Source organism: Phascolarctos cinereus, unplaced genomic scaffold, assembly GCF_003287225.1.
Source record: "Phascolarctos cinereus isolate Bilbo 61053 unplaced genomic scaffold, phaCin_HiC Scaffold_337;HRSCAF=940, whole genome shotgun sequence".
Taxonomy (NCBI): Eukaryota; Metazoa; Chordata; class Mammalia; order Diprotodontia; family Phascolarctidae; genus Phascolarctos; species Phascolarctos cinereus.
In genome coordinates, this window is record NW_027555666.1 from 5852 (window position 1) to 29142 (window position 23291).

At 44.9% G+C, this 23291-nt stretch overlaps 2 pseudogenes; both read right to left on the reverse strand.

Annotated features, from left to right (window-relative positions):
* Positions 1–1335: 1335 nt before the first annotated feature.
* On the reverse strand, positions 1336–2366 carry LOC144456133 (UDP-glucuronosyltransferase 1A6 pseudogene; annotated as a pseudogene).
* Positions 2367–16137: 13771 nt separating this feature from the next.
* On the reverse strand, positions 16138–17211 carry LOC110204389 (UDP-glucuronosyltransferase 1A7 pseudogene; annotated as a pseudogene).
* Between the last annotated feature and the right edge of the window lie 6080 nt (positions 17212–23291).

Here is a 23291-nt window from a genome sequence, read left to right on the forward strand (position 1 = left end):
AGGGACTGTCCTTTTGTCTTTCTCTGCACGTCCAGCACTTTGCACAGGGTCTGACATACATTAGGCACTTAATAAATGCTTGCTGATTTGACCTGACATCACCTCGAGAGCCCAAGACAATGCCTTGTACAGAGTAGAGATTTACTAAATACTATTATATAAATGAGCAATCTACAAACTACTGACTGGTCACTCCACCCCCTCCTCACGTGTGCCATGATAAATACTTCCATGTTGCTGTCTCCTACCTTGTCATCACCCCTCCCCCATAGTGACAGTAGTATAATAGACAGGGAGAGCCCTGGCCAGAGGCTCAGGAAATGGTCCCCCACACACTTTGTGATCTTGGGTAAGTCACTGAATGTCTCCAGCTCTCAGTGGCTTCATCTGAAAAGCCTGAAGTTCTGTTAGATCTGCTGGAAAGATTTCTTTGTAATCTTGACTTTGAATGCGATTGAAGCATTCTTTTTCACTGTTTTTTCTCTTGGTTTTTTTGTGGGTTTTTTTTTGCAAGATGGTTAACAAGGAAATACTTATTCCATGACTTCACGTATAGCTGCTATCATATTGCTTGACTTCTCAAGGGGTGAGAAGAAGGGAGAGAATTTGAAAGTAAAATTTTCAGAAAAAGAATGTTAAAAATCTTGTTAACGTGATTGGGAAGTATTTAATAAAAAAAATACAAATATATGGGGAAAAAAGATTTTTTTCTGTTCTAAACTTTGAGGATTGATCCCATCTTTCCTGCCCAAATTTATCTCCTGTTCTTCTCATACAAATCTTTTCCACCAGGATCATTTATCTAGAACTGAAATGATTAATCTAGTCCAATCCTCTCATCATATAGATGAGGAAACTGAGGCCCTGAGACAAGTGACGTACCCAAGGTCACTCAGAAAGGATCAGAGCTGGGATTAGAAACTAGGTCCTAGATCTCAAGAGAATAGCCGTAAGAAGGGTTAGTGGGGACACTAGAGACCACCAAGTCCAAGTCCCTCATTTGAAACCTAAGGAAAATGAGAACCAGGAAGGAAATGTGACTTCCTCAGGTCACTCAGCTAGTACAGAGCAGAGATTGGAATATGAACCTGAATGCCCAGCCTTCAAGTCCAGGGCCCTTGCTATTCTATTCCTTCCTTCCTTCCGTCCTTCCTTCCCTCCTTCCTTCTTTCCTTCCTTCCATCTTTCTCCCCCACTCCACTAAGTGAATGTCCTGGTTGTTCCCTTAGTTGGAAATGCCACCCCCTTCTGTATTGGAATACAGTCAGTCAGTCTGTCCTCTGGGTCAGCAGACATGCACAAATTTAAGGTACCAGGATCTCTTCTATCCAGAACAATAACAGTGTGATTGGTTGAATCAGTGATGGGGAATGGCACAATCTACTAATTCATTTCAATGCATGTCAGTTCCAGCCAGCAAACATTGACCAGACATCCATCACAGGCCAGGTCCGAGGCAGAGTTAAGAGGTAGAAGAGCCCAAGAAAGCAAAAATCACAAACCTGTGGTAGTCTTTTCCTTGGTTTGCAGTTTATTCCTCCAATGAAGGCCATGTTGGGCATGATGGGCCGGGGATACTCAAACACAAAATCATATCTCAACAGCCAAATGGATCCTTGTCCATAGAGGCTTGGCAGGGTCACCTCTTTCTTTAGGAAGTCTGCAGCAATGTCTAGGTATTTTGTGTACAAGTCCTTGAAGAGGAGGGTCTCTAAATAATTCACCAGGAAGTTGATTACTCTCTGATAGAAGGTCATCTGGTGAGAAAAGGCAGTATAGCATCTGGGGATGGTAGATATGGGGTTGGGGGTCCTGCTCATCGTATGCTCCAAAGCACAGGGAAAGCCTCAGAAAAAGTGTACAGAAGTAATGGAGAGATGCTCGGCCAGGATCATCCCACATAGCAAGGCAGGGTCTGTGAAGAGGGCATCAAATTGGCTTTCTTTGAGGTATCTGATGGTCTCAGGGTCCTTCAGCAGGCTGTCACAGTTGAGGAAGTACATGTCGATGACAAGCTGGACGTTCCAGTACTCAACCCAGGCTTTACTCAGGAAAGATCTCTCTGCAAAGAGATTGTGGCCAAATGTCTGGAATCGCTTCTCCATTTCAGAGTGGAAGTAGGAGACTGGGTAGAGTTTTCTTTTGTAGAATTTTGATTCTTTAAGGAGCAAATTGACTTCAGGCACTAGGACCATAATTTCATGCCCCTTCTTACTGAGCTCTTCAATCACATCCCACATGCTGAGCCAATGACTTCCATCTTGAGGGAAAACCAGGAGTTTCTCACTTTCAGCCTTGGCCCAGAAACTCAAGAAGAAAAGGCTCCGTACTCCCCAATAGAAGGGGAGAAAAATGTGAGCTTTCATGTTGGAAATAAAGAAAAATCTCTCTTCTCTTTCCCCAAAGCTCTGGAGGAATTTTTGTCTCCAAGCAGATCTAAGTCTACACATTAATATTTACCTTTGACTGGGCATGCAGAGTCCAGGTGTGAGCATGGTCCTTCCCTGAAATGATACCTCCCTCATTTTAGCAACCACATAGGCTGCAGATCAGCTTTCACCTCCAAGATGTCAAGTCACACCTTGCGGCACACCTTGCACAACTCTTTTATGAGTAAAGATATATAACCAGTGGGTTTGACAAGTTTGCAATGGCCATAAAACTAGGTGAGGTGGTTAATATGTTGGATGACAACCAAATTCAAGCAGACTTCCATGGGCTGAAAGAATGGTCAGCCTAATTTAAAAATATAAAATCAAGAGATATCAACCTAAACTCTTATAACTCTTGGTCCAAAAATAAGCTGGACACATACAAGTTAGAAGAGATTTGGCTTGAAAAAGGACCTGGTGATATTAGTGTACCTCAAACTCAATGAGTGTCAACAGTGGGAAGAGAGGCAAATAATGGAACCATAACTTCTGTCAAAGAACCACAGCCTGTAGCTGCAGTTGGAGAAAGCTAAGAGCCTCATATACTGTTGCCTTGATGAGACTATGTCCTGCAGTATCATGTCCAGTTCTGGACAAAGTGGAAATGGGCCTTGAGAAGTGGTTTTTAACCTGGGATCCTTTAACTTGGTTTTTCAGTATTTTGATACCTGCATTTCAATACATTTCACTTCATTGTGTACTTTATTCCTAGGTATTTTATTTCACACACTTCAGAATAAGATTCTGAGAAGGGAGGGCTCCATAGGCTTCCCTAGACTGTTACCTAAGAGAACCAGCACACAAAAAGAGTGAAGAACTCCAGCTCCAGGGGTTGGTGAACAGCATTCCAAAGCATCAGGAAACCATGTCACGGAGGGGAGGAAACCCTGAATGAAAGGGAGCTCTTATCCTGGTGAAGACAAGTCTTGGAGGAGGGAAAGGGAGGACCAGAGGCTGAAACAAGCAGCCCATTTGGCCACCCTGCCTGACAGACAGTTCCTCCCATTCCTCTCAGGATCCCAAGCCAGGTGGTAGGACAGGGTTGCCGTCATCAAAGATCTGAAGAGCTGCCATGTGACAGAGGTTTCTAGAGTTCATCCATGGGTCTCCAAAAGGTAGAACTGTGACTAATGCGTGAAGGCTCCTGAGGGACAGATTGCTGTGGCATCATGGCACCATTGGATTCTAGATGGAGAGCAGCATGGGACCTCAGAGTTCACCTGTGTTCACTTTACAGAGAAGGAGAGAGAGAGACTGGGGAAGCCAAGGAAGCCCCTGACTTCTCTCCACACTCAGCTCTGGAGTAATCATGGCTTGGTATCAACCCTCCACCCCACCCCAGGCTTAAACATTAACCCTGCCAGGCAGCTGGGACAGGTACTAGACAAATGCAAAGATCAAGGTTCTGAGAAGTTCAGTTACTTGTCTCACGTCACACAGCTCTTCAGCTGTGCTCCTTCTCTCCTCATGTATCCACCACCTAGGTCAGACCCTCATCACCATCACCTTTCATAAGGACTATCAAATGACTTTCTAATACAGCGGCATCTAGGTGGGATGAAGGATAGTGCACTGGACCTGGAGTCAGGGACATTCAAGTTCAAATCTGGCTACAGACAGGCTATTACAGCAAGAACGGCATTTGTTCTAGGACTCTTTTTCTCTGAATCCCTTTGAAAAAGATGAGAATAACAACCAAATTCTTGTAGTGTTGTCTAGGCAATCACTAGCACCCAGACCAGGAAGGGTCTCTGTCTGTTAGGAAGGGAGCCAGTGAAGCAAGGGGATCTGGACGATCCAGCAGGTGGCGATAGGGAGCTACATCCTCACCTGAGTAGGGCAAAGGTGAAGCCACATCCCAAGATAGGATTCTAGGGATTGAAACATGGCCCCTGGCCTTGTTGCAGGGCCCTGGAGATAGCTAGTACCACAGGACCTGAGTTCAAATCCAGTCCCTGTGGGATTTTGGCTTTCTATCTTTGGTCTCATTTTCCTCATCTGTAAAATGGGGAGGTTGGGTCAGAAAGCTCTTGAGGTTCCTCCCACTCCCCATTCAGGTGAGTCCTCTCATCCCTCTAAATCTGTTTCTATGTCTCTCAAATGAAGTGGCGACCTGAAGGAAGGACACCCAGAGCCTCTGCCTGTCCCAGAGGGCTGAACGATGGTGACAGAGTGAGACAATTTATGGGACAGCCAACAACAGTGGGCGATTAAGAGATCAGGGGCCACATGGCTCCTCAAGGCTCACCAGTCCAGGCTTGCCATGGCTAAGCACACAGGTGCATGGGTTCCCAGGGTTTTGTGGGCTTGTTCTCTGCCCCACCCTCATTCCCATGGCTTTGGCCGCCAGCCCCAACCAGAGCATGAAATGTGCTCGCACGCAGTCCCTAAAGCTGATTCTTTTGTGGCACATTTTAGAAGCTTTCCCAGTGAACATGGCACCAGGAAAAGTCAAGGTGTGTGCTTCAAAGGGCTAAGGCCATCCCTACCCAGAAAACTCAGCCATGGAAAATGACAGCCTTTGATGGTTCTGGAGGGAGAGGCCTGTTTTTTACCGGGCTTAAGTTAGCTCATCCCTATCAAATCATTCCAATGAGCATCTCAATCCAATAAGAACCTACTATGAAAAGCAGTGGAGCACCTTGAAGAATGAAGAAAGTGAGAAAGTGAGTGAGAAAGACCTGGGTTCCAATCTCTGTCCACATTTGAGACACTTGCTGGCTGTGTCAGCAATGTTAAGGGACACCGGGCAGAGGAGCAGCCCTCCGGGCCCCAGGCCACTCTCGAGGACCCTAGGGGCAGAGCGGGCACCTCTCTGTCTTAGTAGGAGTTTTCTCAGCTGGCTGTGTCATCGGCAAGTGATCTCTTCTGTCTGAGGTTCATCTGTAAAACTGGGGGAAGGGGAATTCTCATCTGTGATCATGAGATTTGGGCACTGGGGATACAAAAGGGAAACTGAAACAGTCTCCACCCTCAAGGGGCTTCTGTTCTACTGTAGGCAAAGTGATGTCAAGAGGGAGAGGCTCAGGTAAACCTGTGGAGGGCAGAGTAGTAGGGAAGATGGCCCAGCCCAGGGGGACAGAGTGCCTAGAGTGGGGATAGCTGGTAAGGCCAGAGAGGATCGGTATCAGAGCTGGGTAGATGACATGGTTCAATGACGGCCATCTTCCTGGCTGGATTGTAGCTGGGGCCATCAGAATGTTCTCCTTGCTCCCCCCTTCATGATGCAGAGGGGACCTTGGCTTCACAAAGGCCATGCCAGGGTAGTCCAAGCTCTGGGAGGGCCACTTGGGGTGAAAGGTGTGATGCACATGCATGCCTGATGGTGGACCAGTCAGGCGAAGTTGGCAGAGCACAGCCACACATGAGGACCACTCACTAAGGCACTGAAGGGTCATTGAAGTAGTGTGGTGGCCTCAAAGAATAGGGCTCAAATCCTGCTTCAGATTCATCCTGACTGGGTGACCCTGGGTAAGTCCCAGGTGCAGTCCCCATCTCCTCTCCCTGCTGGGCCCATAAGCTTGTAAGAGGTCCTTTGTGCCACCCCGATGACCAATGAGGCAGCTGTCTGCCTCCCCCTCTCCAGCCAACACACCACAAAGACTTGGGCTGCTGCCGAGCTGGCCTGGGAAGCGCCTGGCTTACTGTCTATCTACCCCAGGGCCTCATTTCCTAATCAGTTCTTGGGGTCTCTGGGGGAGGCACTGCCAAGAAAGACCTTCGGGGTGTGCATTTTGCAACCCTGCTCTGGCAACTTCACCGACCAGGCGAGAGCCTTCACCAGGGACTCAGTTGGAATATTACCATCAGTTCTGGATTTTGGGGCAAGTCCCACAAGTCCCACCCTGAAGAAGACTGCTTGAATGATACCATCCATGTATGCTCAAAGAGGTCAGAAAAAGGAAGACAGGCAACAAGATAACAGAGCAAGTCGGCCATACCAGAGATAGAGATCTGAACCTGGAATCTGGAAGACCTGAGTTCAAATCTAGCCTCAACACTTACTAGCTGTGTGACCCTGGGCAAGTCACTGGACCACTCTCTACCTTAATTTCTACATCTGTAAAATGGGGATAATAGTAGCACCTACTTCCCAGGGTTGTCATAAGGCTCAAATGACATATTAGATGGGAAGCACTTGTCCCAGTGCCTGGCACATAGTAGGCACTAATATAAATGTTAGCAATTTTTATTGTCACTATTAATGGAAAAACGTGGGGCTAGCAGACCTGAGTTGTAGTCCTTGGTGACTTTAAACTTGGCTCTTCCTAGGTGCTTAATCAATGTCTATTGACTATAAACCTTCAAGTGCTGTTCAGATGCCTGCTATTAGTTTGGTCCAGGAGGAAAGCAGAGAAAATGGACCTCTCTGCCCTTTTTGCAGAGGTGGGGGCCTATGGATACAGAATAGTACACACTCTGTCAGCTGTGGTCTATGTGCTGGTTTATGTTACTGCACTGCTTCTCCCCCCCCCTTTTTGTGTTGTTTTAAGGGATGGTTCACTGAGGAGGGCAGGAAGAAGGGGTACACTGAGAAAGGAAACAGTATGTAAAAACAAAGAGTATCGACAAAAAGACAAAAAATTTAAGTCCTCTCAAATTAGCTGTTTCCAGGAAAATTCCATTGAGAAGGTGGGTTGGGAGGGATTTGGGGCTTTGCAAAACAAGACCCAATGAGAAGGACAAAAATGCTTTGGAGCTGCAAGGAGCGTGGGGGAGGCAGAGTGGGCCGGGCTACACAGCACTTCCTGGGGGGCATGGCCAAAAGGAGAAGAGACTGGGAAGAAACCACCCCTACTGACTTCCCTTTTTTTTTTTAGGCAATTGGGGTTAAGTGACTTGCCCAGGGTCACACAGCTGGTAAGTGTCAAGTGTTTGCTCTGAAGCCTGATTTGAACTCAGGTCCTTCTGACTTCAGGGCTGGTGTTCTATCTCCCTGACTTCCTGTTTTAGCCAACTGTTCACTTGCTAACTACATGGAATCGCAGCTGTTTCTGCTGGCAGAACGAGTCTTTGCAGACATCTCCACTCATGCTGTCTTCTCTTGGGCCATCCCTTCCACGGCTTCCCCATCTGCCCTGTGGACATCCCCGCTAGAATGTAAGCTCCTGGAGGGCAGGGGCTGAGTGGCTTGCTTTAGTTTATATTTTCAGTCCACATTTTCTGGCACATAAGAAGCACTTAATATTCTCTGTCTCTGTCTCTGTCTCTGTCTCTGTCTCTCTTATCTCTCTGTGTCTCTCCTCTCTGTCTCTCTCCTTTCTCTGTGTCTCTGTCTCTGTCTCTGTCTCTCTCTGCTCTCTCTGTCTTTGTCTGTCTCTCTCTTCTCTCTGTCTCTGTCGCTCTCTCTCTCTCTCTCTCTCTCTCTGTTTCTCCTCTCTCTGTCTCTCTTTCCTTCTTCCTTCTCTCTCTTTCTACATATATATGCACAATATATATATGACATTAAACATGTCTCTTAATAATTATATCTAATATTTTGATTCTGACCAGTTATTGGTGGATTAAGCCCAAACTCTCCCCATCTCACTAGCTGGTTCTTCTTCACATGTTTGCAAAGTGGGTATTAGGCAATTTCCTTTTCACCAGTTGTCAAGGGAAATAGGGGATAGAGATTTGATCCATGATTTCACTACTGTAGTGAGCTCCCAGGTGAGAAAACCTCTGCTGATGCAGGTTGGTGCCTTCCCTGCAATCTGTAGTCTTAGAGCTCTGCCTAGAGCCCTGAGCACTTAAGTGACTTGCCCAGGACCACACAGCCATGGTGTGTCAGAGACCCAGGTCTGTCCTGGCTCTGAGGCTGGCATGCCGGGTGTTACTATGCCTCCCTTCCTCTCATCACAAGCACCATCTCTTCTCAGAAGTCACCTCCTTTCTCTCTGTGTCTTCAGCTCTTCTTACATAATAATACATCAACCAAGCCATGCCATCTCCCCAGCTCCTCTTGGGCTCGCTCTTGGAATCATCTCTCCCCAGTTTGTCAAGTAGGGAGGTCCTCATAGTCACAAAGGGCCAGACCACAAGCTCTCTCCCAGACTCCATCAGTAGAAGCCCACCTGGTCAGGCAGCTCTCTCCCTCGCCTTGGCTGCCCTTACTCCCAGGTCACAGCTCCCGCATCCACCTTGGCCCTGACTGAGGGAAGGGGCTTTGCCTCAGGTTGTTTCCTCTAAACCTGTGCTTTTGATTTAGTGTGTTTAAAAGCGTGCTTCTGGGATAGACCCCATCCACTTCAGCAGACTGCCTACCAAAGGGGTGTAGGGCTTGAAAAGAATCCCTGGGCGTCCCTGTCTCTTCAGGGTGTGGGATCAAATTCCTTTGGGGTAGAAAGGAGCTCAGGAGCCACTCACCCAATGGGGTGAGGCACAGATTAACTTATTTGTTTGGCCTGGCCCTTGACAAACAAATTGACAGGATGGATTAATGAGAAATTGAGGCTTCGGGTCCCTGCTGAGCCTCAGCATTAACTAGCCTGTGGTCCCCAAAGGCCTTTGCCAGGCACATCTCTCAGATAAGCGTGTACTGCACAATTTGGAGACTTGGCTGTTTACCTGGGCTCCAAATGCACTTGACCTGCCTCCCTATCATTTACCACTTTCTGCTCAGCGTGCTGATGGTAGACCAACTTAATGCACACAATTTTTTCTGTGATAAAAAAAATAACCTGTTTGAACTGCTTTAGGCCAAAGAAAAAGAAATATACTACTCTACACCGCCTTGCAGAGGCGACAGAGCTGGCTGGGTGAGCCATCCCAGCTCCCTGACAGCTTCCTTGGCCTGATTGCTCCCAAACTGGTCTCGCCCAAAGAGGACGCTTGAGAAATGCTTCTTGCCTGGGTGATGACCCTTGCCTAGCAGAGAGCAGCAAGGACACTGGGAGGTTAACAGGGTCAGCCATTAAACCCTTCTCTACCCTCTTCTGTGGATGAAAGTCTTTTAGAAAAGCAACCAGCCAAGCAACTTTGCCAATACAAGTCCAACTTAGCTCTTGGAGATCCTGCCCCACCAGGCCCATGGAGAGGATCAGCTCTCACTGCTCAAGGCTGCCGACATCCAGAGGACCCAGAGTGGGCAGAAATACCCTGGCATTTTTTAAAAGGCTTGACATGAGTGTAACTGATTCTCTATTGCTGACAAAGTAGGATGCCAAGGGCTACCCAGCCCAAACCCTTTTCTTTCTGCCTTAACTGGTTTGCTAGACGGCCCCCGTTCAGGACAGTCCACCCTCTGCCTCCATGCCTTTACCCAAGTGAGTCCTCTCCCTTTCCATATCTCCATCTCTTAGAATCCCTAGCTTCCTCCAAAGCACAGCTCAAGGACCTCCCCTGACCCAAGACCCTGGAAGCCATCACAGCGGCTCCCACCTGACCTGTTTAAATAGCCTGTCAAGTCAGAAACAGGAGAAATGAACAGAAGTAAACACGTTGATTAGAATCATAGGTGCAGGGATAGAATGGGCTCCAGAGCCCATTGACAAGAGGGATCTGCCATGCTTGTTCTACCCACAGTGTGGGACCACCACACAGCGGAATTCATGCTCTTCAGACCTCAATCTACTGTGTGAGGAAGGGGACATGGCTCTTAGGAAGGTGAGGTTGGAAAGTGCTCGGGGCCCGATTGGAGGCCTCACTGGACTTAGGATCTCATTGATTCTGGAGCTCCCACTGATGATCAAGTTGCAGTCTGCCCGTCTCTGCCCAACACAGAAGATTTTTGTCTGTACGTCCTCCCATAGGTTTTCCATGGGAGTCCACTCTTTGTGAGTGAGGTCTTCCCTTATGTATGTATTTATTCGTTTATTTTTGGCCATGGCAATCCGTAGTCAAAGACTCAGAAGGAATCTGCACCCGAGGTAGCACAATGTAAAGACTGTCAGACCCACTCAGAGATGGATTTCCTAGAGATCTCAAAGATAGGCAGGTTCCAAGAGAAGGCAAAGGTCATAGTTGCCCCTTCTCTCTCCCCCCAAAGAAAACCCAGAAATCTGCATTCATTCACTCATTCAACAAAAAAGATCCTCACTGTCTGCAGGGGCCTGCCTCCACGAATGTTCTCAAAGAGCTTACAAACTGATGATGGGGGAGGGGGAAAGAGAAGATGTGAACAAATTGATTCTCAGAAGACTGAATGCAGAGCCAGAAGTCGTGGAGTCCAGCTCTCTCCCTTAGAAATTGAGTCCCCTGAGCCCTGGAGAAGCAGTGATTCCTTCCAAGTGCTGAGTTGGGCTATTAAAGAAAGACCATGGAGGCCACCTGCACTCTTGCCTCTCCCCTATATCCCATTGGATGGAAGTTCTGACTGAACAGAAAGAGGGCCTACCTCGGGCAGAAGTCTGCTCGGGCGGCAGTGCAAGCCTCCATCAAAGACCATGTTGGGCGTGACTGGCCGAGGAAACTCGAAAACAGAATCATATCTCAACAGCCAGACAGCAGCCTGCTTCAAAAGGTCCCTGACGTGCCCGTCCCCGTGGAGAAACCCTGAGGCAATTCTGTCGAATATGGCGTGCAAGTAGTAACAGGAGAATGGCTCCATGGAGGAGACGAAGATGTTGGGCGGCCTTTGCAGGAAGGTCGTATGATCTGTAAATGTGAAGAGGAGCCTTGGCACACAGGCAGGGGGGCTCGGACACTGCGCTGAGCTGTAGTCCAAGTTGCACATCAGCCCCCGGCTCAGGTCGGCAGAAGGAAGCGAGAGGTGCTCGGCGAGGATCGTCCCACAGACTGAGAGGGGGTTGATGAGGATGGCGTCAAAGTGACTCTTGCAGGTCCTGGATGAGCTCAGTGCTCTTCAGCAAACTCTCACAGGAAGTCTCCATAAGTTTTGCAAACGGCCTTGTGCTTTGCAAAATCTTGACAAAAGGCAGGGGCCATGGGTGCTTCTGAAGATTGGCCAGCACAAAGACATTCAAGGCTTCACTGAGCTGCTCTCCGGTGTATGGGACCTGGTATATTTTAGTGGTAAAGGTGTCCCGGCTCTTCATCCGCTAGCTCGTGTGGGGCAGGAGAACCACTACCTTGTGGCCCCTTCAGCTGAGCCCCCTCCAGAACAGGACGCATGGTGAGCCAGTGGCTGCCCTCCATGGGCACCACCAGCAGCTTGTCCCCAGTAGCCAGGGCAAGCAATGGCAGGAAGAACTTGAAGAGAAGAGACTCCCGCTGGGACATTTGCCCTGGAAATGAAGATGCCTGCAGCCCACTGGGCTTCAACTGAGCAAGGCAAAAGAAGCCCAGATTTAAGAGTTACTGTCAAGGGGATGAGCTCAAACATTGACCCTGGAGTTATTCGTAGATGACCATGGCTCCTTGCCATCCCTTCAGTTTAAGGGAACTGAAGCATCCCATTCTATTTGTTATTCGTATTTGCCTGCAACCATAAAACCCCTAAGGGGTTGGATTTAGAGGTCATTTAGTACAGGGGTGGGGAACCTGCAGCCTCGAGGCTACATGTGGCTCTCTAGGTCCTCACTGCTAAATTGTAGTCCAATTACTTTTCATATGCAAAAATCCTTCCCTACCCCTTATGAAGTTCAACAAACCTTTGTCCACATTAATCTTCAACACCTCCATGGATGGCGAAGTCCCTGGCACATAGTAGGTACTTAATAAAGGTTTGATGAATGAATAAATGAATGAACTAGGTGACATTTCATTTTTGGACACCTCTGATTGACAGAAAACAACTGTCAAAAGGGGCAGCTAAGTGGAACAGTGCATAGAGCACTGGGCTTGGAATCAGAAAGACTCATCTTCCTGAGTTCAAATCCAGCCTCAGACATGTAATAGTAGCCGTGTGACCCTGGGCAAGTCACTTCACTCTGTTTGCCTCAGTTTCCTCATCTGTAAAATAAGCTGGAGAAGGAAATGGCAAACTACTTCAATATCCTTGCTAAGAAAACCCCACATGGGGTCACGCCGAGTCACACGTGACAGCAGCAGCCACAACAACCACAGGATACATCTGGAAGGGGTGAGTAGGCAGAGAAAGGAGGCCAATCACTGCTTTCTTTTTTCCCCCCCAACAAATTTCACCTAATGCTATTCCTACCAAGAAAAGGGGGAGGAACACTGCTTCCTCCTCCTCTTTCTTTCTTTTTTTTTATTATTATTTTTATTTTTAAAAAAATTTATTTTTCCATATGCTTTTGAGTTGAAAATTTTTTCTCCCTTTTTCTCCCCCCCCCCCACTCCTCCTCCTCTTTCTGCCAAGGCTTCCAGGACTCATATCTCGAAGCTAGGACTTCAAGACATCAGGACCAGGGGCAGCTAGTTGGCACAGTGGATAGAGCACTGGCCCTGGATTCAGGAGGACAAAAGATTGGGGCCAGGGGCATCCAGGTGGCACAGTGAATAGAGCACCGGCCCTGGATTCAGAAGGAGAAAAGATCAGGACTAGCTCACGATCCCCAAGCTTGAGAAAGTGTCTGAGCTTCTGTGGACAAAGATAATTCTACCATGAGCCAGTGCTCTGACAGGAGGAGATATTTAGTGTCAGTTTATGGGGTCATAGGTCAAAGCAGGAAAGGACTTCAGCCAGCATCCATCTAATTACCCCTCCCCTCATTTTACAGATGGGGAAAATGAGGCTTAGCCTTCCCTCCATTTAAAGGGACTTGCCCAAAGTCACACAGGTAATGAACAGCAGAGTCAATAATCAAACCCAGCTCATAAAATCATAGATTTAAAGTTGGAAGGAACAAGAATCAAGCAGTCCTTGCCTTCAGGAAGCTTACATTTTTCCTGAGAGATGACATGAATACATACAAATATATCCTAAAAATACATGCAATAAATATGAGGTCACTTTCTTACAGAAGGAGTGTGCTGGCAGCTGGGGGCTCGGGAAAGGCTTTGTGAAGGTAGGTAATGTTGCTTGAACTCAGCTTTGAGGAAAACTGGAGATGCCAAGGGTCAGAGATGAGGACGTAGTGCGTTTATGTCTCACCTACGCACCTAATTACTTCCTAATTAGCCTCCCTGCTTTGACTCTTTCTTTTCTAATCCAGGGCTTCTTAAACTTTTTCCACTCTCAATCCCTTTTCACCTGAGAAACTTTTACACAACTCCAGGTATATAGGTATATATATAAAAAATTATATAGAATGTTATATATAATATAATAATAGATATAAATAATACTTATTATGATGATAATAAATCACAAAGAAATTTATTTTAAAACAATTCTTTGATATACGTGTAATTTTACCATTTATTAAAGATGAAAGCAAATTTGCATACTAATGAGATGGATGTACTTGTTTATTTTTACATAAAGAATTAAGTCTTGGTGGAATATTTGATGCTGCAGGACAGAGAGCATCTTTAGCATTTTTCAGAGTTGATTGATATTTTGATTTTATAGTCGTCAATGCTAAGAACTCCCTTTGCATAAATACATAGTACAAAATGGTATGTCTAGGGCCATTTCAGAAGTTGTCGGAAATTCTGTCCTAATCCCACGCTGAAATCCATTTAACAATTTTGTGCGTACAGTAGAAACGCTGCCATTTTTAACAGACCGTAGTCTCGAATCTGAGCAGAGCTGTTTCTGGCAGCGTTTATTGGCGCTGCTCGGTGTAAGGTCACGCATAGCGCAAAGTGCGTGTGTTGCGTGCTTGGTGAAGTGGCGTGATGCGACATGGGGAAGCGCGGTTCATGAGGCTTTGAATTAAGTTTTGGTCATTGCGTGTTCAGAAAACGTGACCCGCTGACAAGTTTTTGTGATCCCACATACGGGCTCAGGCCTCACACTGAGAAGCGCTGCTCTACTCCACCTCTGCGCATCTGCCGAAGTGGTTTTCCTCCAGCCGAGGTTCTGAGCACGTCACTCCCAGCTTAAAAGGCTGCGGCAGGTCCCTATGATCTATCACTAGGCAATAATGCACGAGAACGGAGGGGCTGCTGAAGCCCTGACGAATGCCTCCATCTTACTGGAGCCAGGTCACATGCTTAGTTCTACTGAAAAGCTTCCAAACAGGGGGCTCGATTTCCTCTGGTTCAGACGTGCGGAGGCATGATGCCTGGAAGGGACCGGGAAGAACCGAGGGAGGCCTAGGCAAGAGCAGGCCTTATCAGTTAGTCTTTCCTGCCTTGCTTGGCGACTCTGAGAAGATTGAACCAAGAGGGACTATAGAACCCAGCCCATGGACCCTTACAGCCGGAAGGGACGGAGTGCCCTGGACCCTCCGGTGGGACCCCACCGTCTGCAGAGCTTTCCTTCTGGGGAGCTCCCCAATGGCCCCAAGATCAGCCAGTGAATGAGAGGAGATGCGTGGGTCACAGGTTCCACCCCTTGCCAGCCAACAACGCAAAAAAACCAGTTTCGCTTGTTAGAGGCTGCAAGGGAAATCCCAGCTAAGGCAGAAGACCCTACATACCAATTACACCTTTTATTCGTCTGCACTCACTCCCAAGCCGAGGGTGCAATTGGCCTCTAGGGGTTCATAGATGTTCTCTTCACCGAGCCAGGGGAGTAAAATAAAGGCGCCTGTCTACGGCACAAGAACAGGATGGCTTGCAGAGCTGCCTTGGGGCGAGCTGACTGACCAAGGTTCAGAGACAGCAGGACCTGCCAGGGACTTGGAGATCATTCAATCCAACCCCATCATTGTTTTTAAACAGAGGAGAATTAGGGACCAGAGAGTGGGAGAGACTTGTCTGAGGCCGCACAGCTCCTCATCCTCCACCGATCCAGTGTCAGAAAGCACTTTAGTCATTATCTAATCCAAATCTCTCATTTTAGGAGGGAGGAAACTGAGGCCCAGAACGAGTTAGTCACTAGCCTGAGGGATATAGGTAGTAAATGAAAGAGCTGAGATTTGAACCCAGGTCCTCTGACTCCAAATCCAGAGCCCTTTCCTTGCACTGTGCCCAACCCCTTCATTTTACAGAAAGGGAAGCTGAGACTCACTTGTCCAGAGTCACTCGGTGGGTCAGTGGCTGAGCCAGGAAGAGAAACCAGATCTCTTGACTCTTAGACCAGCACACTCTGCTTCCATTCATCTCTTGTATCCTCTTTCACACTCATGGGAGAGATCAATGTTGATAAATCAAAACAGAGAGGTAGCCTGGCCCCACCTCCAGGGTGTCCTCCGACCTTGTTTTATTGATGAATGGAATTCTCAGAATAAAGACTCTCTCTGCCAATGCCAATGAGCCGCAGCTCTGCTTCTTAGCGAGTTACCTGGGAATGCTGAGCGGTTACTCAGTTACACAGCCAGCATGTATCTATTGGAGTTGAGACTAGAACCCAGGTTTTCCTACCTCAGGCAACCCTCCATCTACCATGCCAAGCTCCCTCTCAACTAATTAACATAAACCTCAACAAAAGAAATCATGAGATATCATGAGATAATGGGTGGGACTTGGAGTCAAGAAGACCAGGGCTCAGATTTTGCCTCTGATACTTACTAGCTGAATGACCCTGGATAAGTCACTTAACTACCCTCAACCTCAGTTTCCTCATCTGTATATATAATAGCTCCTAACTCCCAGAGTTCTAAGGATCAAATTAAGAAATATTTGTGAAGTGTTTTGCAAACCTCATTAAACTGTAAGCTCCTTGAGGGCCAAAACTGACTTTTACCTCTTTTTGTATTCCCAGAACTTAGCACAGTGACTGACACATAGTAGGCACTTAATACATGTTTACTGATTGATCAAAATCTTAACTCTTTGACCACTACTACGATTATGATCACGATGATGATTAAGAAATGACCGATAAATGTGAACTGAAGGCATCTTGACTTGAGGCATTTAGAAAGCCTTCTTCCTGCTCCCATTCCTCCTCCCAAACCAAGACCTCTTGTGCACAAAGAAGATGACTCACCTGAGACAGGAGCTTCCCCTCATGGCAGGTGATGCCACCAACATACACCACATTGGGCATCAAGGGCTTGGGGTAGTCGAAGACAAAGTCACCTCTCAGCAGCCAGATGGACGTGTCTCCGTACAGTTCCTTCAAGGTCATGGGCCTTTGGAGAACATCAGTGGCAAAATCCAAGGTCTTTTGGAAGAAAAAGGGACACAGCAACATTTCCTGAAGATGGGTGATAGAATTCCAAACGCGTTCCATGAAGGTCATGGAGTCTGAGAGCCCAGTGAGTCCTCGAGGGATGTAAGACAGGGGACCGGGGGACTGGGTCGCCTCCTCATGGTAATGGCAAAAGAGCCCCGAGCAAAGGCCACTGATGGGAGGGAGAAGTACTTGGCCACAATGAAGCCGCATTGGTCAAAAGGATCGAAAAAGATGGCATCAAATGCACTCTCCTTTATGTACTGCAACAGCTCAGTGTTTTTAAATAGACTGTTGCAGTTTGAAAAAACATACTCAAAGAATGAAGTGATGTTTGGGTTCATCAACATGAGCAGGCCTTTATCTATGTCATCCCACTGGTTATCAGAAAATCTCTTGAATACCCGGTTGAGGTCTTCGAAGCTGTAGGAGGGCTTGTATGTTTTCACGGTGTATGGGGCTGTCTTCACCAGCCTCCAGCTCACCTCAGGGATGATGACCACCAACTCGTGTCCTCTCTGATGCAGCTCCTCCACCACCATACGCATGCTGAGCCAGTGGCTCCCATCCATGGGCAACACCAGCAGCTTGCCTGCCTCTGCCACACCACCAACCAGCAGGAGAAATGTCCAGAGGGGAATGAGGCCACCAGGCTGAAGGGGAGAAGCCATTGGGGCTAGAAGCACAGAGGAAGCCAGCTGTTGTGTAGGGCTTCTGAGGAAGCCTCCCAGTGAAAGGGAGTGGAAGGAAGGCTGCCAGCACGAAGGGAGGGTGCCCTTCTTATACAATAATGGCATTAGTCAATGATTGACTAATCGCATGTGCTAATCAGGGCACACTCACGGAGCACAGATAGTCTTTAATCATCTAGGAGGAGCACACTTTAACCCCAATTTTGAGCATGCTTCATAAATGCCTCTGGCAGGACTAATGAATTGGGTAACCACACAGTAGAGCCCCTACAGGAGACTTCATATGGAACTTTTAAAGATAAAAATTTGGAGAAGGTGACCAGTGGAATTTGGGGATGGGTGACGCAGTGGGAGTGCAACCAGCATTTCCCTGTGTGTGTCAGGCAGTCAACACACATTTATTAAACACCAGCTGTGTGCCATGCACTGGAGATATAAGGAAAGGCCAAAGCCAGCCTTTGTCCTCTAGGAATTCACATTCTAGTGGGGATATGCCTGCAAACAACTATGTCCAAACAAGATAATGTGGAGGGCAGGAGTATGAAAAGAGATCAGGGAAGGCTTCCTGTAGAAGGCAGGATTTTAGCTGGAACACTGCCAGGAGGCAGAGATGAGGAAGGAGAGCACCCAAGGCATGGGGGATGGCTAGAGAGAATCCTTGGCAGATGAAGCATCATGTGTGAAGACCCAGCAAGGAGGCCGGCTCAGTAGGATCAACGTTCAGTGGCAGAGAAAAGGTGTGAGATGATGAGAAAGGTGAGGGGGGGGGCAGCTCCGCAAGCTGTCCTACTACAGAGACACTAGCTGTCTATCCTTACAGCTGTGTGAGCAAAGGGAACCCTGCCTGTGTTCATGCATGGGCGTGTATGTGTGTATGAGCTTGGGTATGTGCACGTGTGCATGTGCATGTCCTACCACAGCAGTGTCTGCGCTGGTGCTTGTGAGGAGGGGTGTGAGGTGTGTGTTTTGCTTCATGTGCACGTAACTACTTGTGTGCATTTGTGTCTGTGTGTGCCTATATGTGTGTACATGCCTGTAACTGCCTGTGTGTGCCTGTATTTGTTGTGAGAGAGACCCTCAGTCTGGCCAGGGCATCTTCAGCAGACATTGAGCTCAGCACACCTTGACATGATTTCAGGAGGAGGGAGGCAGAGGAAGATCCCAAGTACAACAAAGGGTAGATGTTTCTCTTAATGTCTTCAGCAGAAAAAATAGAAAGGAACAGCACTGGGTTTGTTTAATTAATCTTTCACCCTGGCAAAGCCAACTGGGTGTCATGGTATGGTGGGCAGAGTGAATCTTGCCTGAGACACTTACTAGTGTTTGACAATTGGAAAGTAACTTAACCCCTCTCTCTCAGCCTGTTTCCTCATCTGCAAGAAGGGAGTGAGAGGTGGACTCAACCTCTCAGGCCCTTTTCAGTTCTGAATTGGGAAGCCTATACACTTCCTCTGTGGTGAGAGATGGGCCAAGGGGAGAGCTTACCAGAGTGGTGTACAAAACCATAGGGTCACAATTGAGGAAAAGATCTTGCCAACAGTCAAGTCAATAAGTGTTGGATCAGAAGTCAACAAACCTCGGTGCAAATGAGATCCTCTGATTTATTCAATCCAGGTCTCTTTTCTCTTCCACTGTTAACTCTGCCAGCTCCCCATCTCCCTCCCACCATTTTGTCATCTCATCTTTACTGGATGCCTATCTGGGAGCCCAGATTTGTGATTTCTGGGTCAAGGGACCAGGCAAGGTAGAGAAACCTTTAGACTCAAAAGTATGGTTCTATATAGGTTTGGCAACCCTGTTAGCAGGAAGGCTTCCCTAGTCCAACCAGCTGAAGACACTTCCATCCTCCTGCACCAAGGGCAACGTTCAGAGAAATAAAGGAAATGGAATAACCAACATGCAGTGTAAGCAATAAAATGGGGTTGGAGCCAATTAAAATCTTGTGTAATTCTAGGCTCAACTTTAGCCCAAAGTCCTTTGAGTTGTTAGAGAGGCCCCACATTCTACTAAAGCAGTAACTGAAACCAGTGCTAGGGGCACCTACTGGTAAGTTACTTAACCATCTGTGTTTGCAAAAATGGATCCAGCTCCCATCTGAGGAGAGCCATAAAGAGTGGGGAATGGATAAATTCTTAGGATTGGGTAGATGGATATAGAGTATTAGAGAGAGGAAGGGCCTTAGAGTTGATTTAATCCACCCCACTCCCATTTTACAGATGAGGAAATTGAGTCCCAGAGCCAACTGAGTGACCCTCTGAAGGCCAATATAATGCATTTTAGAGGCTGGCTTTGGTGTTGACAAACTGAGTGAAGATCCAAGGTCTGCTATTTACTCTTTGAGTGTCCTTCACCAAAACACTTTTACCTTTGTGGCCCTCAGTTTCCTCTTCTATGAAATTTCAATAATAAGCTGAACTGGAAGAAAAAAAAAGTGAATTGAACACAAGTGCAACAAGCATTCCTGGAAGAGCTAAAGAATGATTTTCAAAAAAAAAAAGAAAAATGATTTTAAAAATCAAATAAGAGTGATAGAGGGGAAAAAATAGGCAAAGAAATGAAAGCAAAGAAAGAAAATTATGAAAAGACAATAGCTTGGTAAAGAAAAAAAAGGGAGGAGGATATTGAAGAAAATAACACCTTAAAAAACAGAATTGATCAAATGGAAAAAGACATACAAAAATCACTGATAAACATAAATCCTTAAAAATTAGAATTGGGCAAGCAGAAGCCAATGACTTCATGAGATATCAAAAACAATAAAACAAAATTTTAAAAAAGGAAAAAGTTGAAGAAAATGTGAAATATTTATTAGAAAGCAATTGACCTGGACAATAGATGAAGGAGAGATACTTTAAGAATTATTGGAATCCTACTTGAAAGCCATGATCAAAGAAAGAGCATAAACAAAATAGCAAGGAAAACTGTCCTCATATCCTAGAACCAGAGGATAAAAAAGGAATGGAAAGAATCTACTGATCACCACCCTAAAGAGATCCCAAAATGAAAATTCCTAGGAATATTATAGTCAAATTCCAAAGCTTCCAGGCCAAAGAGAAAATACGTCAAGCAACAAGAAAGAAGCCACTCAAATATCATGGAGCCATAGTCAGGATAACACAAGATTCAGCAGCTACAACGTTAAAGCAATGGAGAACTTGGAATATGATATTCTAGAGGGCAAAAGAGCTGGAATTACAACCAATAATAACCTACCCAGCAAAACTGAGTATAAGTCTTTGGGGGAGGTGGGGTGTGGTGGAATGGATATTTAATAAAACTGATGACTTTTAAACATTCCTGATGAAAAGACCAGAGCTGAATAAAAAATTTGACTTTCAAATGTAAGACTCAAGAGAAGCATAAAAAAGCAAACACGAAAGCGAAATCATAAAGGACTTAATAAAGTTAAACTTACAAAGTCCCTAATTTCCTTTAAGATGTTGTTCAACTACCAGCTTTTACATGAAAAATTTCCGTAAATACCTAACCCCTTCCTAAACCTTGTATTTTTTGTAGCTATTCTGTATACATTTATGCCATATAATAATAATAAATAATAATAATAAATAATAAATAATAATGACCAACATTAATATAATGCCTACTATGTGCCAGGCACTGTGCTAGGCAAGATTTAAAAATTTTATCTCATTGGATCATCACAACTATCCTGGGAGGTTGTATACCTTTCTATATGAAAAGGTGATGCATATATCATCTAAGAACTTTATCATTATTAGGGTAGTTAGAAAGATTCTACATAGAAAGGGAGTGTAGGAGTGAGTCAGTTATGTAGGGATGATGTGAAAAAATGGATAGGTGAGAAAGAGGGATGCCCTGGGAGAAGGGGCAAAGGAGAGGAAGAATGGAAAAAATTATCTCACATAAAAGAAGCAAGCAAGGAAGAGCTTTTACAATGGAGGGGAAAATGGTAGGGAGGCAGTCAGGCAACACATGAATCTCACATCTAAGTTGGTTCAAAAAGGGAAACTATATATATATACATACACTCAATTGTTAATAGAAATCTATTTTATTTAACAGGGAAGTAGAAGGGGAAGGGGATAAGAGAAAGGAGAGAAGATCAAAGGGAGAGTTGATTTAAAAATGCAGTGGTCAGAAACAAAAAAGGTTTTAGAGGAAGGCCAGGATAAGAAGAGAGAGAAAAGAAGATAAATGCAAGAAAATAGGATAGCGAGAAATGCATAGTTAGTAATTATAACTGTGAATGTAAATGGGATGAACTCACCCATAAAACAGAAGCAGATGGCAGAATGAATTAGAAAGCAGAATCCAACAATATGTTTACAAGAAATACACTTGAAATAGAGAGACAAATACAGAGTTAAAATAAGGAGTTGGAGTGGAATTTTGTGCTTCAGCTGAAGGCAAGGGTAGCAATCATGATCTCAGAAAAAGCAAATGCAAAGACAGACCTAATTAAAAGGGATAAGTAGGGAAACTACATCTTACTAAAAGGGAATATAGACATTGAAGTAATATCAGTATTAAACATGTATGCACCAAATGGCATAACATCCAATTCTTAAAGGAAAGCTAAATGAATTATAAGAGGAAATAGACAGTTAAACTATACTAGTGGGGGATCTCAACTTTCCCCTCTCAGAGCTAGATAAATCTAATGATAAAATAAATAAGAAAAAAGTTAAGAGGATGAATAGAATCTTAGAAAAGTTAGATATGCTAGAACTCTGGAGAAAACTGAATGGGAACAAAAAGGAGTATACCTTTTTCTCAGCTGTACATGGTACCTTTACAAAAATTGGTCATGTATTAGGGCATAAAAACCTCACAACTAAATGCAGAAATATTAAATGCACTGTTTTCCAACCACAACGAAGTAAAAATACATTTTAATAAAGAGCCATGGAAGCAGAGAATAAAAGCTAATTGAAAGCTAAATAATGAAATCTGAAAGAATGAGTCAAAAAACAAATAATAGAAACAATCAATAATTTCGTTAAAGAGAATTTCAATAATGAGATGACATCCCAAAGTTTGTGAGATGCAGCTAAAATAGTACTTGGGGAAATTTATATCTCTATATGTGTACATCAATAAAAGAGAGAAGGAACTGACCAATGAATTAGGCATACAGGTAAAAAACACTAGAAAGATTGCAAATTAAAAATCTCTAATTAAACACCAAAATAAAAGTCCTGAAAATCAAAGGAGGGATGGATAAAATCAAAAGTTAAAAAAAAAAACCAACACACTGAACTAATAAGTAAAAATAGGAGCTGGTTTTATGGGGAAAGCCCCCCACACACAATAAAATAGATAAACCATTGATTAGATTTAAAAAAATAAATAAGAAAGCCAAATTACTAGTACCAAAAATGAAAAGGGTGAATGTACTACCAAAGAAGAGGAAATGAAAGCACTTAGTAGGAGTTATTTTGCCAATTATATGCCAGTAAAACTGACGATCTAAGTGAAATGGTTAAATATTTACAAAAATATAAACTACCCCGACTAACAGAAGAAGAAATAGAGCACTTAAATAACCCTATCTTAGAAAAAGAAATTGAATAAGCCATTAATGTGCTCCCTAAGAAAAAATTCCCAGGAACAGATAGATTCACAAGCAAATCCTACCAAACATTTAAGGAACAATTAATCCCAATATTATATAAAGTATTTGAAAAAAAAGTAAAGAAAGAGTCCTAACAAATTCATTTTATGACATAAATATGATTTTGATACCTAAATTAGGGAGAGCAAAAACAGAGAAAGAAAACTATAGAACAATTTCCTTAATGAATATTGATGCAAAAATTTTAAATAAAATGCTAGCAAGGAGATTACAGAAATATAGCACAAAGATTATAAAGCATAACTAGGTAGAATTTATACCAGGAATACAAAGCTGATTCAATATTAGGAAAATTATAAGCAAAATTGACCACATCAATAAAAATAACAACAAAAATCATGGTTTTCTCAAAAGATGCAGTAAAAGCATTGGACAAAATACAATATTGTTCATATTAAAAACACTAGAAAAAAGGCATAGGAATCAATGGGACCTTTCTTTTTACTTTCTTTTTATTTTTTAATAATATTTTATTTTCCCCAGTTACATGTTCAGAATATTTTTAGCATTAATTTTTACAAGATTTTGAGTTCCAA